Below are 15,340 nucleotides of genomic sequence, written 5' to 3'. Positions count from 1 at the left end.
TTTTTCTCCATGGAAACAAAATAGTTTTTTAAAGCTCCTTCTAAACCCAGGTATGTAGTTTAAATCATTTGAGTTGAAAATGCCATTCCCACTTCTAGTTTAATATTCACAAGAAGCTTTCCTTTCAAAAAGGCAAAGCAGAATGTGCTTCAGTCCATAATTCATACAGTGACAGTTCAAATGACTGTTAAAGTGAATTCTGAATTTTACATATAGGGCTGCTCAGTGAAAGCCATCAGTCTGCTTGACAGCCAGCAGTGCCATTGTCCAAGAGACTTGTGGAGGTGTTGAAAAGATCAGATAGGTAATGGTAGTAATACTTATATAATTGGGATGAACAGAAGGAATTCTTTTGGTCTTAAATAGTATAAAAAAAGGTTTTTTTTAAATTGAGGAATGGTGCTTATAATAGTTGAGTATGTTTAATTTTGCAGTGTTAGTGTGAATAGAATGATTTTCTAGAGGAATAAAAAATATGTGAAATATATCAGTGACAGTTATCTAACATGTTCCAAGTCTTAGAATAGAAGGAGGCAGATTCTTCCAAAACATGTATATTCCAATTATTATTCTATTTACCGAGTCAGATCTTTACCTGCTCTTTTTGTCCAATGGAATGAACACTTTTGATTTCACTTCATTCTCCTTTTCAGTATCAGAAAGAAACTTATAATACATCTCTTTACCACATGGCAGGTAGGAGAGAAACAAACTCTAGTCACTTACAGAAATATATAATTAAGTGTGTTTTTTTAAAAAAGACTAATTAACATGTTCATTATAAAGTTGCTCTGACTTGCTGATTCTGTTCCTCCTACTACATATTCCAAGTAATGTCTCCTTTTAGTAAACCCGTATAATAAAGTGAGGGGAAGTTCCTCTGTGCATCTCAAATTGTGTTCACATTGAACTTATGCCTGCTACCATATGAGTTAGGATGATGTATGCGAGGTACTTGAATGATACAATCCCACGCTCATACCATCCTTGAGCTTATATTGTGTGGGAGACATAAGACATGCAAAATAACTCCCATAAAGTAGAACATGGTACAAGGGACAGTATTATGGGAGTATTAGAAAGAGCTTCTTGGAGAGTTTTAGAAAGGAAATTTTATATATTAGGATTCATGTATTAGACATAAAGTAGTAATGGCTAGCCCAAAGGTATGGTGGGTCTTCCATGGGGCATGTTCTAGGAAAAGATGCAGTAAGTAGACTAGATTGGACATAGTATAGGATACTTGTGGATCAATAATGGATATCAGTAGTTTGGGGGAAGACTGTAGGAGAACTTATATTGCCAAATTGAAGAGTGTGATTTTTTTTTTCTCTAGACTGTGGGGAATTATTGAAAGGTTTTGAATAAGAAAGTGGCGTGATTAAAATTGTAGCTTTAGAAACTATTGGAAGAGTAGGAAATTCATTAAGCTAGTTTAATGGGATAAAAGAGGTAGAGCAGTGATAGTGAAAAATGCCCCCCCCCCCAAAAAAATTCAATAAAATACTTTGGAAGTGTCATTAACAAATGTGAAAGTGGATTGGGGTGAAGAATATCAATGTTGTGAAATGAGAGGAAATATGAAAAGAGGATCAATTTGGGTTAGTGTTTGTCATGTTTGTGCAATGCAACTGGACACTATTCACTGGGGTTATTAATTCTAGGGAGCAAAATCTCTAGTATCTAATTATGCCTTGCAAAACACCCAAGGAAGGTGCTCTTTAATATACACATTTTCATTATTGATAAAATTGAATTCAATTCATCAAGCAATAGTTAAGGCCTGACCATGAATTGTGGTCTGTGCTAAGCCTCTGAAAACAAAGAATAAGGTGTTCCCACCTTCATTTATCTTAGAAAGGAGAGAAGGACAAATAAACAAGCAATTATTGTGTGGCATACTACATAAAAAAATGTATGAGCAAATTGTGGAGCTAGCACAGGGGAAAAAGAATTATGTGATGATATTATGTACATTAATACATAAAAAGCTATTATATTGTATTTAATCCTTTTAAAATGTATTGGTTTTGTATTCTTCACAACATGTATGGAAAGGTAAACCAATCTCATGTTGCATTTTATAGGCAGAAACTCAACTAAAGATAATTTATTTTTATTTTTTTCTTCTATTTTTTTATTGAAGTATAGTTCATTTACTATATTATGTTAGTTTCATGTGTACAGCATAGCAATTCAGTCATACATTCAGTTATACATATGTATATATCTATTCTTCTTCAGATTCTCTTCCATTGTAGGTTATTATAAGATATTAAGTAGAGTTCCCTATGCTATACAGTAGGTCCTTGTTGGTTACATATTTTATATATAGTAGTGTGTATATGTTAATCCCAACCTCCTAATTTATCCCTCCCCCACCCCCCTCTCCCTTTTGGGAACCATAGGTTTGTTTTCTATGTCTGTCTGTGAGTCTATTTCTTCAACTAAAGAGAATTTAAATGCCTGACACAATAGCAGAAAGTCTCTATTCTCTCAGTGGCAAATCCTAGAAAACCCAGCTAAGATACATGCAATAAAACAAGATGTCTGGAACTACCATAGTTTCAGAGTTGAATTTAGACCCCAGGATATGTCTGTTTTCTCCATGGCTTCCATTGACATTTGTTACTCTATCTCTGTCTCCTGGAGCTTGTCCCCTTGGTCCCTGAATGGCTCCTCTGGTTCCAGTGACAAAGTCAAGAGGTAGAGAAAAGAATTGTCCTTGTATTAAGCCCTTCTTTAAAGTGAGAAAAGCATTGCCAGAGGCATCCTGACAGATATGTTCTCATGTGCTGTTGGCTGGAGTTGCTTTGTGCTGTGCCCAAACCAAAACATGGCCAGAGCAATGAGACCTCTGGGGCTGGAGGCGGACTCAGCCTCCTCTGAAGAACTTTGCCACTTCAAGGTGTGCAAACAAAATCAGGTTTGTTTATGGGGAAAAAATATATGTGTGTGTTGGTGGGTGGGTGAGGAGGGATGGAGGTTAGGCAAGTGATATGGCTATTTGTGTGGGGAACCCATAATTCCAATTCTAAGTATAATTCTAAGTCTAATTCTTTAACTGTTTGATTGTTTGCCTTCATTTCTGAGCAGTTCTCAGAGGAAATTGTAATCTCAGCAGGTATCTTAAGTCTTCTCTTGATAAACAGAATGGTCTAATATGGGAAGGTTCTTAAATTCCCTTATGAAAATTATAATGTTATAAGTACTTCCCTGGCGGTCCAAGGTTAAGACTCTGCACTTCCACTACAGGGGGCACGGGTTCGATCCCTGGTCCTGAACTAAGATACTGCACGCTGCACAGTGCGGCCAAAAAAACAAAACAAAACAAACAAGACAATTATAATGTTATAAACACTGCACTAACCTGTAACTGGGCCCTTTGGAAAATTGTGAGCCACTGTAAATCATCCCTATGTTATGGTAGTTAACGGGTCTTGAGAGTGGAAAACTTCTTTATACAGAATCACCATTTAATCATATAGGTGTTGAGGAAGTTTTGGTATTTTTGGTGCTGATAGTAGATAATAAGGAAGGGAATACAGATATATGGATAGATAGATCTATATCTATATCTATATATAATATAGATATATGAGGTATAGCTGAGGTGAATGCTTCCTTACTGCCAGATGATATTACTCAAAATATCAATTTAGAAGCAGGAGCTTTGTTTTATCTAAAATTTTAAAGTAGACCAACCACACCAACCCCCCTCACTGAAAGGTCATTCTTTACCTGAAAAAACACATCCTACATTATCTGGAAGAGCAGTGGAGAGACGGAAGGTCCTGCCAGGTTACGGGGAAACAGGTGGGCTGAACTCTGCCAGGGAGAAGTCAGGTTGATGTGACCTCCCTTCCTCCCCTCTAGCTCAGCCTTCCCAACTGGCACCCTTCAAAATCCTGGAGGGTGAGGGACAGGGGTCACTTCTTGGCAGCTTCTGCCTGGGCTGCCAAATCTGCCTCTTTCTGAGCAGCCAGGAACAGGGCTCGCTCCTTCAAGGCTCGCTCCTTCTGGAAAGCTGCCAGCTCTTCAGAATGGAGGTCCTTCACCACACAAATGCCCAGGGACTGGGCAGATCCAGTGATGGAGAGGATGGGGCACGTCCTGCAGGGCAAAGGCGTTATCCTGAGCTTTGACGCCGGTGATCTCCTACACATGCTTCAGTGGCACCAGACCTGCCACTTCTTTCCCTGTGTGTGGGGCCCCCTTCTCAATCCCAGAAGCTGCCTCCAGGAAGTAGGAAGCAGTGGGTTGGCCAATTTTGATTTCAAATGCCCTGTTAGGCTTCACAAAAATCTTGGTAGGCAGAGAAATGCCTTCTTTGATGTCCTTGGTCTTCTCGTTGAACTCCTTACAGAACTGGTTGACAGAAACGCCTTGCTGACCCAGGACGGGGCCTGGCGGCGGCCCGGGCCAATGGTCCGGATCATGCCGCTGGCCTCAGGCTTCCTGAGGGCCTGAGTGGCCTGGCTTAGCCTTGACATGATGTGGAGTTCCCGGCCTTAGTTCATTTCAGGTCTACAGCAAGGAGGAAGTGGTGGGGAGGAAGACGGTGGGGGGGGACAGGGACACCTTCTAAAACCTGCACTGGCCTGCATCCCAGTGACTACAGCACTTTATCTCTTTCTTGGAACAGGTCATCTGACAATTATAATATGTTCTTCTCATTAATAAATCTGGGGTCTGGCAGTAGCAGGCATCTCTTGATCACGTATGGCAGGTGTGGAATTTTTATATAGTTCCTTTTATAATTTTGCTGATCTGGCATATTTAAGATGAATTATGAGAAAGAGGGACCATCACTGATCAGGTAATGCTTGAAAAGAAGTAGTGCACTTAGACTTATTCCTTTTAATATCTTCTTTAACATTTTGGTGATTTCCCAAATCTAGCGGGCCATGCTGTTTTTAAAACAACAGTGGCTACAAAAATGTTTTCTCTGGTATAGGAATGAGGACAGAAAAGTTGCTCTGTGCTGGTAGCAACAAAAAGAAAGGGAAAAGATGAACAAATCACACATAGACCTTGACTGCTAGGAAAAGCTAATGATGTAAATGAATAATAGTCAGGTTTTTATTATTTCAAGTAAATCATCACATTTATGACATACTACTCCCAAGACAATAGGGCAGCAGCTTTTAGTTTTAAATATTTTATTTTTTTTCCTGTTTTTTGTTTTCCTGCATATTTCATCCCCATTCAAGTACTATTTAATTCACATTCACACTGAAGTATAAAAGCTGAGATATTCAAAAGCCACTCACTCTTGGGAATTCCCTGGCAGTCCAGTGGTTAGGACTCCATGCTTCCACTGCCAGTGGCCCAGGTTCAATCCCTGGTCGGGGATCTAAGATCCCGCATGCCTCGTGGCACGGCCAAGAAAAGAAAAAAAAAGCCACTCCCTCTTGAAATAGTACTTAGTAACTGTGTGGTCTTGGGCAATTATTTAACCTCTGTAGTTATCAGAGTCCTCAACTATAAAATGAGGGTAATAATCTTACTGCCTTTGGGAGTGAGATAAAGTAGCTTTGAAAAACCTGAATCTTGATAGTGAAAGTTTATTGCTGTTTTTTGTTTCCTAGGTTTTGAGTCTATTTTAACAAAATATGGTGATTGTGCTTTGGAGAGTCAAGCTCCAAGGTGAGGAATTCTTTCTTTCATTAGTCACAGACAACGAGACTTTTGTTCTTCCATGAGCACTTATTAAATACTGCAGTTAAGAGATCAAGGGAAGGACCTGTGAAAAATATATAGTTTGTTATGGTGAGATATAGTGGAAGAAATTGTAAATTGTACTAGTTACTGTTTAAAAAAATTTTTTTTCCTCAATTTTTATTTTAGTAGCTGTCCTGACTACTTTCCTCTGGCTGTATATTTCTCTCCACTTGTCTTCCTGGAATCTTAAGCAAAATTCCATTATGGAATCTTGAAGCCAATTAATTTCACCCTGAGTCCCAAGGTTCCTATTCTAGCAAAGCCTATCAATTTACTATTAACAAAAAATTCAGTTAAGGAAAAAAGGATTTTCCTTCTGACAACAGTATTTCTAGTCGTGGCAATGTTTGGTGATATACTTTTCTGGGAATATGTTCATTCATCTGTGTTCTCTTTGTCTTATCCCCACACTCTGCTGATTTAACTGTGCAGACACTGTCATCTCTGCTAACCCTACTTTCTTCGGAATCTTCTGGAATTCCTGCACCATCATAAATACATTTTCTCACACATGCAGTACTTTTCAAAGAGAGTCCACTGCATCTGCTTATTTTATTTTATTTTTTAAAATTTTTATCAGAGTACAGTTGATTTACAATGTTGTGTTAGTTTTCCATGTACAGCAAAATGAATCAGTTATACATATACATATATCCACTCTTTTTTAGATTTCCCAAATAGTCCATTACAGAGTATTGAGAAGAGTTCCCTGTGCTATACAGCAGGTTCTTATTAGTTATCCATTTTATATATAGTCGTGTGTATATGTCAATCCCAGTCTCCCAGTTTATCCCTCCCCCCTCTTCTCCCCAGGTAACCATAAGTTTGTTTTCTACATCCGTGACTCTACTTCTGTTTTGTGAGTAAGTTCATTTGTACCCTTTTTTTTAGATTCTACGTATAAGCGATATCATATGATATTTGTCTTTTTGTGTCTTACTTCACTCAATATCTAGGTCCATCCATGATGCTGCATCTGCTTATTTTAAATCTTTTTTTAAAAAAATAAATTTATTTATTTATTGGCTGCATTGGGTCTTCGTTGCTGCGTGCGGGCTTTCTCTAGTTGCAGACTCTAGAGGGCTGCTCTTCATTGCCTTGCGTGGGCTTCTCATTGAGGTGGCTTCTCTTGTTGAAGAGCATGGGCTTTAGGCACGTGGGCTTCAGTAGTTGTGGCACGTGGGCTCAGTAGTTGTGACTTGCGGGCTCTAGAGCACAGGCTCAGTAGTTGCAGCGCATGGGCTTACTTGCTTTGAGGCATGTGGGATCTTCCCAGACCAGGGCTCGAACCCGAGTCCCCTGCATTGGCAGGCGGATTCTTAACCACTCTGCCACCAGGGAAGTCTGCATATGCTTATTTTAATAGGAACCAAGCTGTAACGTGAACATCTTTTCCATGAAAACCACCCATTTTCACACTGTTCCCCTCATACCACAGGTCTGGGGGTGTGTTGCTGACCTTATAAATTATAGACCGTTATAATTTATGATGGTGCATTTTTTTTTATTATGACCTTTGTTTTTTCCTCATCACTGTGTTCTCCCAACTTTTTAGTGGTTCTTTCATAGTCATGAAGGGTATGGGTACATCTTCCATTTTTTCTTCTCATCCCAGATTCTGCTATTCCCCTTTTCAGGTTCCTTACCTTAGTGAATGACCCTTTTGGGATCTTGCCTCTGTGGTTCCTTTATTTTGATGACTTTCACGTCCAGCTTTCTTCAGCATCCTCTTATAAGGCTGGACCCTCCTGTGACCAGAATTGCTTTACTTCTGAGAACTTACCCTGCAACCTCCCACTGTATGACTTCTTGTCCTTGCAGCCCTCCTGTCTTCACTGGCACCAAACTGATTCACTTTCACCTGTCAGCAAGAGCTTCAGTCCCTTTCCATTCCACTTCCAGGATTCTCACCATTCATTTCTAGCCTCTGTTTTTCTTCTCTGCCTCTTATTTATCTTCCACTTCCTGTACTTCTTTTTGTCTTACTGCTCCACTGACACTTCTGTTAGAGTTTCTGATCATTATTATGCCATATCCAATGAACAGTTTTCTCTGATTCTCCTCTTCTTCTTTCTTGATCTCTCTCTCTCTCTCTCTTTTTTAAAAAATTTTTTTTTAATTTTTTTTTTTTTTTTTTTTGGCAGCACCACACCACTGCTTGTGGGATCTTAGTTCCCTGACCAGGGATTGAAACTGGGTCCTGGCAGTGAAAGCACAGTATCCTAACCATTGAACCACCAGGGAATTCCCAAAACCTCCTTCTCTTGATTTCTACAACATCATTCTCCTTTAGTTTATGTCCTGTACGTTCCTTCTTAGTTCTCCTTTATAGGTTTTCCTTTCTTTTACTTACTCCTAAAAATTATGGTTTACAAAGGGCCCTTTCTTGGTGTTTTACTCTCTTCAATTCTTACCTCTTTCTAGTTCATTTCACTCAAATTTTAGTAACTTTAATGATGTATTGATGATTTTCAAATCTCTATATTTGTCTTGCTCCTCTATGTAAATTTATATATACCTAAAATTGTATTTACCTTTTCCCATTGAGCGTCTTTGCATAGCTGACGTTCAAGAGATGCCTCAGTGTAGAATGTCCAAAATTAATTTTGTCGGGCTTCCCTGGTGGCGCAGTGGTTGAGAGTCCGCCTGCCGATGCAGGGGACACGGGTTTGTGCCCCGGTCTAGGAAGATCCCACATGCCGTGGAGTGGCTGGGCCCGTGAGCTATGGCCGCTGAGCCTGCGTGTCTGGAGCCTGTGCTCCACAACGGGAGAGGCCACAACAGTGAGAGGCCCGCGTACCACCCCCCCAAAAAAATTAATTTTGCCTCTTTACAACTATTTCTTCTCTGGTATTTTGTTTTGGGGGAATGGTAGCAACACACAACCAGCTGCCCAAACCAGGAGCATGAAATTCTAACTAAACCTTAGTTTAGTGTGAGTCTCACTGATTCAGCTCATAGATGGCTCATGTAAATGTCTCCATTTTAGTTCTTACTTCTATAATGGATGCGGGCATCCTCCTCACCTAGACCATTGAGAGTTGTCTTAATTTTTTTGACTCAGGATTTCTATCTCTGGCTGATGTCTGAGAGCTCCTCAGTCTGGAAGGAGTGACCACCTCTGGAGACTTCCCACTCCCCCTACACCCTGCCACCCAGCCATATCTTTGACCAGCCATTACTTACTTATTAGCCTTTGTCTCAGCATGTTTAGGAAGACTTTCTTTTCTATAGACCTCTATTCTCATAATCCTCTATATTTTACTCTTTCCCAGCCTTCATCAAACTTTATTTTACTTTTTTTCTAGTTTGGGTAAGCTTATGCAGGTTAAGCATGCAGTGATGCATCACTGCAAAGTAAACAAAGAGAACAATTCAGAGTGCTGGGTCTTTGAACCAAGCCCAGTCCAAGATGCCCTGTCTTGAGTGTTTGTTGGAGGTACTAAGATAGTGGTCAGACTGAAGAAACTGGGAGCTTGACCTTCTTTGGTAAGGCAGCTTGCACAATTTGCTCTCTGTGCTTCTACCTAATCCCCCAAATCCTCTCAAATCTCAGCTTCACTTCTGCAAATTCACTTTGCCTGTTTGCATAAAAAGGAAAGTAACTCTTTTTGTTTAATACTGAAGGTGCCCACATTAGACATTTCATTTTTGTTGTTGTTGTTGGTTTTTATTAAAGTGAAGTATAGTTGAGTTACAATTTTGTGCTAGTTTCAGGTGAACATTAAAGTGACTTAGTTCTAATTTTCAGGTCATTACAAGATATTGAATGTAGTTCCCTGTACTGTAGATCCTTGTTACTTACCTATTTTATGTTATAGTAGTGTTGGTTAATTCCATACTCCTAATGTAACTCTGCCTCTCTCCCTCTCCCCTTTGGTAACCATAAATTTGTTTTCTATGTCTGTGAGTCTGTTTCTGTTTTGTAAATAGATTCATTTGTATACTTTTTTAGATTCCACATATAACTGATATCATGTAATATTTGTCTCTCCTTATCTGACTTACTTCACTCAGTATGGCAATCTCTAGGTCCATTCATGTAGCTGCAAATGGCATTATTTCATTCCTTTTTATGACTGAGTAATATTCCATTGTATATATGCCACATCTTCTTAAACCAGTTGTCTGTTGATGGTCACTTGGGTTGTTTCTACATCTTGGCTATTGTATATAGTGCTGCTATGAACACTGGGGTGTAAGACCTTGCATTTTTAACCCATGACAATAATTATACATTATCAGAAGTTATAATTTATTTCTTACTATATTGAGTCTAAAGAGAGAGCTTAAAGTGTCAGATAGGGTGATGTGCCTTTTCCTTGCGTTTTCCCACAAGATTTCCTCCCTCACATTTTTTAAAGTTTAAGATAACATACAAATTTAAAGTAATAAATAGATAAATAGATAAAAGAATGCAGTGCCTTTGAAAGCATATGGATTTGGGAAGTTACAAAAATGAAATACTTAGGAAAAATATCTCCTGCTTCCCACTCCCTAAATATGTAAAAACATTTTTTCTATTATCTAAAAAAGTGAAGCACTGCAACCTAATCTATATTTTCTTGCCACAGATTAGCATTTATGTGATCTTATACTAAGCCTTTGTGATATTAATAGCTAAAAAATGCTAAAAATATTGTATTCCATATAGACTGATGTTTAAATGTTTAATCTGTTGTAAAATCTTGCTTGTTTTGTAAATAGCTGTAGTTGCTGTAATTCCTTGAGAATAAATGACCTGGTTTTGAAAAAGTGTTTTTATCAAAATACATGTACATTGTTCAAAAAGTCAGCAGTTATCCTAAGGCATAGAATAAGAAAACAAGACCAACAAAAACAGTTGGCCCGGGACTTCCCTGGTGGTGCAGTGGTTAAGGATCCGCCTGCCAATGCAAGGGACACGGGTTCGAGTGCTGGTCCGGGAAGATCCCATATGCCACGGAGCAACTAAGTCCGTGCGCCACAGCTACTGAGCCTGTGTTCTAGAGCCCACGAGCCACAACTACTGAGCCTGCACACCCAGAACCCATGCTCTGTCCACAGCAAGAGACGCCACCACAATGAGAAGCCCGCGCGCCTAGAGCCCGCGCACCACAATGAAGTGTAGCCCCCGCTGGCCGCAACTAGAGAAAGCCCACGGGAAGCAACGAAGACCCAACGCAGCCAAAAATAAATAAATAAATAAATAAATTTATTGAAACCAAACATTTGGCCCCTGCCATCATGTTATCAGCCCTTCCATGGTTTACCTCTCAGACAGAAACACTTCAGTCTTTTACCTGTTTCTTCTATAGAGTTTTTAACTCACTGTAGTATATTTCTTAGTTTTTCAATTTCAGGCAGTATTTGTTGACTTCCTTCTGTAGAAGATGAGGAGTTAGAAGTCTAATTACATCACCAATGCACACACCTTCCACTCCCCATCCCCCCACTATAGTCCTCCTTGCTTAGGGGATGCCAAGGATGTATATTTTATGACTATTGAAATATTGCTCAGAGCTGAGTAATGTAGTAATGTATTATGATTAACTTTTTCTTATTCAGATTTTTTGCTTCTTAGGAATTTAATCATTTTCATTTTGGGGGTTTGTTGGTTTGTTTGCCTAGTTTTCCCACAATACTCTAGCAGAACTATATATAAAGGCTTTCTCAGTGTGGTCAAACACATCAGGGATTGTATCAGTCAGGATGGTTCAGGTTGTGCTAAGGTCAGAAACAGCCTCAAATCCTCACTTGTTCTCTGTGGAGCTACTCAGGTACCCCTTGCCCTCCCACTGAACCACCTTCATGCTTCATTCTGGACTCAACTCTTTCTGCTTCTTTTCTCTCTGTTGATCTGGGACTTCAGTTCATCATTACTCCATCATCTTGGGGGTTCTCCTCATTTTCTCATATTAGAATCTCCTATTTTCTAATTTTGTTTACTCCTTTTTGTTAGTGGAATACACCTTCCAGAAGCTTCCTGAGAAAGGGTTTTTAAAAGGAAAGATTTTGAGCTTGGACATGTCTAAAAATTTGGCTATTCTACCATTACGTGTGACTAAATACAAAATTTATTTTGGAAAATTATTTCCTTTTAGAATTTGGAAGGAACTGTTCCACTGTCTTATTTTCCTGTGCTGCTGTTGAGAACCCCATGATCATTTGACTGTGACTCTAGGTATTGAAAACTTTCATCTCCATTCTTCTGATAGTTCATGATGATGTACCTCGGTGCAGGTCTTTTTATTATTACATTTCATTAATTTAGTAGTGAATGACCAAAAATTAACTGGAAGCTCTATGAATGGATGGGATTTGTTGCCTGTGGACTTTACTGGGGATGATATGGAGAGGAGCTGACTGTTTCTTTGTCATTGTCCCCTTCCCCCACCCCCACCCCCTGCCCCCATCTGTAGTTCTTACCTCTTGGGCTAGTTTGTCCAGATTTGAATCCTCTAAATCTTGGAAATGAAGTCATTTATACATTAACTTACAATAGCAGCCTTTAACATAAGCCCCCTGTCTTGGACAGTGCCACCTCCCTCCCCACTTTCTGTTCTCTCTGGTCTACCCTGGTCCACCCTGGTCTGACCTCTTTCATCATCCAGTGTTCTGGGGGTCAGGGAATGATATTTGCCTAATTGTGTGTGAGGGAGCAGGGGATGTTGGTACGAATAGACCTTTTATCCACTCTGTTTTCTCACCAGCCCTTCCTCTACTCCCAAGGTTCCCACTTCCCAGTAACTTGGTCTTTCCAGGTACAAGGGTACTTCTTGTCCTTCTGTGTGATCTAACATCTGTGTCAATTCTGGAGCAGCTTCAGTTGACTCGTTTTTCTGCTAATGATGGAGTCTGTAATGACTACTCATCTCTAAATTTTGCTTACTAATGAAAACTTTTTCTAATATCAATCTCTGTGCCTTGAGCTCTGTTCTCTTCTATCAGTGATCTAGGACAGCAAATAAGTAATACATAGCATTAAGTAAAATCTTACAACATCCTGAAAGCAGTGCAGATTACATTTCTCATGGCTTGTTGTCCTTTTTTCCTAATGAGGAAAGTATCCACAAACTCTAAAATAGCACATGTGAGAAGGAAACAAAGAACTTGAACTTCAAAGGATTGTACTTTCTGGTTTCTTTGCATTCCTAGTGATTTTTTTTTCCTAGTGATTTTGTATTGGATTCCAAACATTGTGAATTCTATCTTTTGAGACAGATACTTTATATTTCTGTAAATATTCTGAGCTTTATTTTGGAATGTTGTTATTTGGAAACTGTTTGATCCTTTCAGGTCTTGCTTTTGAAGTTTGTCAGGCAGCCCCAGAGCAGTGCTCAGACTAAGGTTTATTATTTCCTGCTACTGAGGAAAGACACTTTGAGTCCTCTAGCCCTGGGCATCCTGGGTTTCTGCAGGCTATTTTGTGTAAGTCTGGGTACAGTTCCTGACCCTGTGTTCTTTGCCAGGCACTGTTACCACTGGTTCTTTCCCAGCCTTAGTTTCCTGGCATGAATGTGATAATCAGCAGTCAGCTGAGTACTTGAGAATATATGCTTATCTCCAGAATTTTCCCCCTGTGCAGGCTTCTTCTCTCTGGTCCTGAATCCTGTGATTTCTAGCTGCCTTGGTTTTTCCAGACACTTTGCTCTGTCTTCTCAGTTCAGAGGCTGCCAGGCTCCATCTGGATCTTCCTGTCTGTGAGCAACTTTCTCAAAGCAGTTACAGTAAACCGAGGCAACTGTAGGGCTCACCTCGTTTGTTTCTCATCTTTCTGGGAATACCATCCTCTGTTGCCTGAGGTTCATTGCCTTGAAATTGTGTGTGTGTGTGTGTTGTCAGTCTTTTTGTTGTTTCTGGGGTGTGTGTGTGTGGATCTGGTGTCTGTTAATCTATCTAAGCCAGTAGAAGCTACAGGATAGATGTTGGTTTTTAACTGATTATCACTGTACACATTCTTATAAGAACTCTATATTTTCTTCTAGCAGTTGATACACTAAGAGTAATCTGTTAGTATAATCAGATAAAAATGGCAAAATTCCTTCAAGTAATTTTTTTTCTCTGTTCAATGTGTCATCAAAAGTCCGTACATGGATATTTACATAGAAATTCTTTGTGCAAAGACAACAAGAGTTGATCACTTTTTTTCAAGAAAATGCTTTGCTGGGAAAGAAGAGTTTAATTAACTTCATTGACTGCATCACTTAAGAAAATATGGGCAAGAAGGAAGGAGAACTATCACTGATGGGATTGATTGCTCAAGGAATTCATTTTTAACAATCTTTAAAAATGAACTCAGTTATGGAAGTTCCTTAAAAAACTAAAAATAGAACTACCATATGACCCAGCAATCCCACTACTGGGCATATACCCTGAGAAAACCATAATTCAAAAAGATACATGTACCCCAATGTTCACTGCAGCACTATTTACAATAGCCAAGACATGGAAGCAACCTAAATGTCCATCAACAGAGGAATGGATAAAGAAGATGTGGTACATATATACAATGGAATATTACTCAGCCATAAAAGAGAACAAAATAATGCCATTTGCAGCAACATGGATGGACCTAGAGATTGTCATACTGAGTGATGGAAGTCAGACACAGAGAGACAAATATATGATATTGTTTATATGTGGAATCTAAAGAAAAAGGGTACAAATGAACTTATTTACAAAACAAAAATAGAGTCATGGATGTAGAAAATAAACTTATTTATTAAGTTATCAGGAATAAGGAGGGGAGGGATAAATTGGGAGATTGGGAATGACATATACACACTACTATATACAGAATAGATAACTAATAAGAAGCTGCTGTATAGCACAGGGAACTCTACTCAATACTCTGTAATGGCCTATATGGGAAAAGAATCTTAAAAAAAAGAGTGGATATATGTATAACTGATTCACTTTGCTGTACACCTGAAACTAACACAGCATTGTAAAACAACTATATTCCAATAAAAATTTAAAAATAAATGAACTCAGGGACTTCTGCGGTGGTCCAGTGGTTAAGACTCCATGCTTCCACTGCAAGGAGCATGTGTTAGATCTCTGGTCAGGGAACTAATATCCCACATACTGTGCGATGTGCTAACAAGTAGGCAAATTCTCAAATATGGAATCCATGAACAACAAAAATTGATTGAAAAAAAAAGATGAACTCAAAACCAACAATGCCTAGTGATTTAAAAATCTTTAATTCACTATATAATGTAAACATTTATATTTAAATGTAGCCAAAGGTACTTATTTTATTCAAAAGGGCAGGTCTCTACAGATAAGAAAAAATAATACAAGATGTTGAGTAACGTATTAACAGTATTTTCCATTTACTTTATAATTTTCAGATACATGTTTATTCATTCTTTCGCTATGAGACCTTCCAGATACTTTTAGAATTGTATGCTGGGAATAACGTGCAAACTTTTCACATAATCATATATACAACAATATCTATTTCAGTCTGAAACACGCTACTAACTGTACTCCTAATGAGTTTTGCCTGGAATGTTTTTCTAAATAGTATAGGTCCTGTAGAAGACAGTAGATTCAAATAGAAAAAAACATTCAAATTCTTGTGATATCCCTGCATGTATCTCCTTGGATAATTAGTTTAATACTCCAA

The 15,340-nt window shown here is 38.8% G+C and overlaps 1 protein-coding gene and 1 pseudogene across 7 annotated transcripts in view; one reads left to right on the top strand and one right to left on the bottom strand.

The window, feature by feature from the left end:
• The window catches only part of KCNT2 (potassium sodium-activated channel subfamily T member 2), a 354,895-nt gene that overhangs the window by 14,114 nt on the left and 325,441 nt on the right, over positions 1-15,340 (top strand). The window lies entirely within an intron of this gene.
• On the bottom strand, positions 3,767-4,493 carry LOC309799650 (large ribosomal subunit protein uL11m-like; annotated as a pseudogene). The gene has a single exon. The product of its transcript is annotated as a large ribosomal subunit protein uL11m-like (transcript).

The sequence above is a fragment of the Mesoplodon mirus genome (assembly GCF_964341445.2).
Source record: "Mesoplodon mirus genome assembly, chromosome: 3".
Classification (NCBI taxonomy): domain Eukaryota; kingdom Metazoa; phylum Chordata; class Mammalia; order Artiodactyla; family Ziphiidae; genus Mesoplodon; species Mesoplodon mirus.
This window is presented reverse-complemented; position numbering and strand designations above follow the sequence as displayed.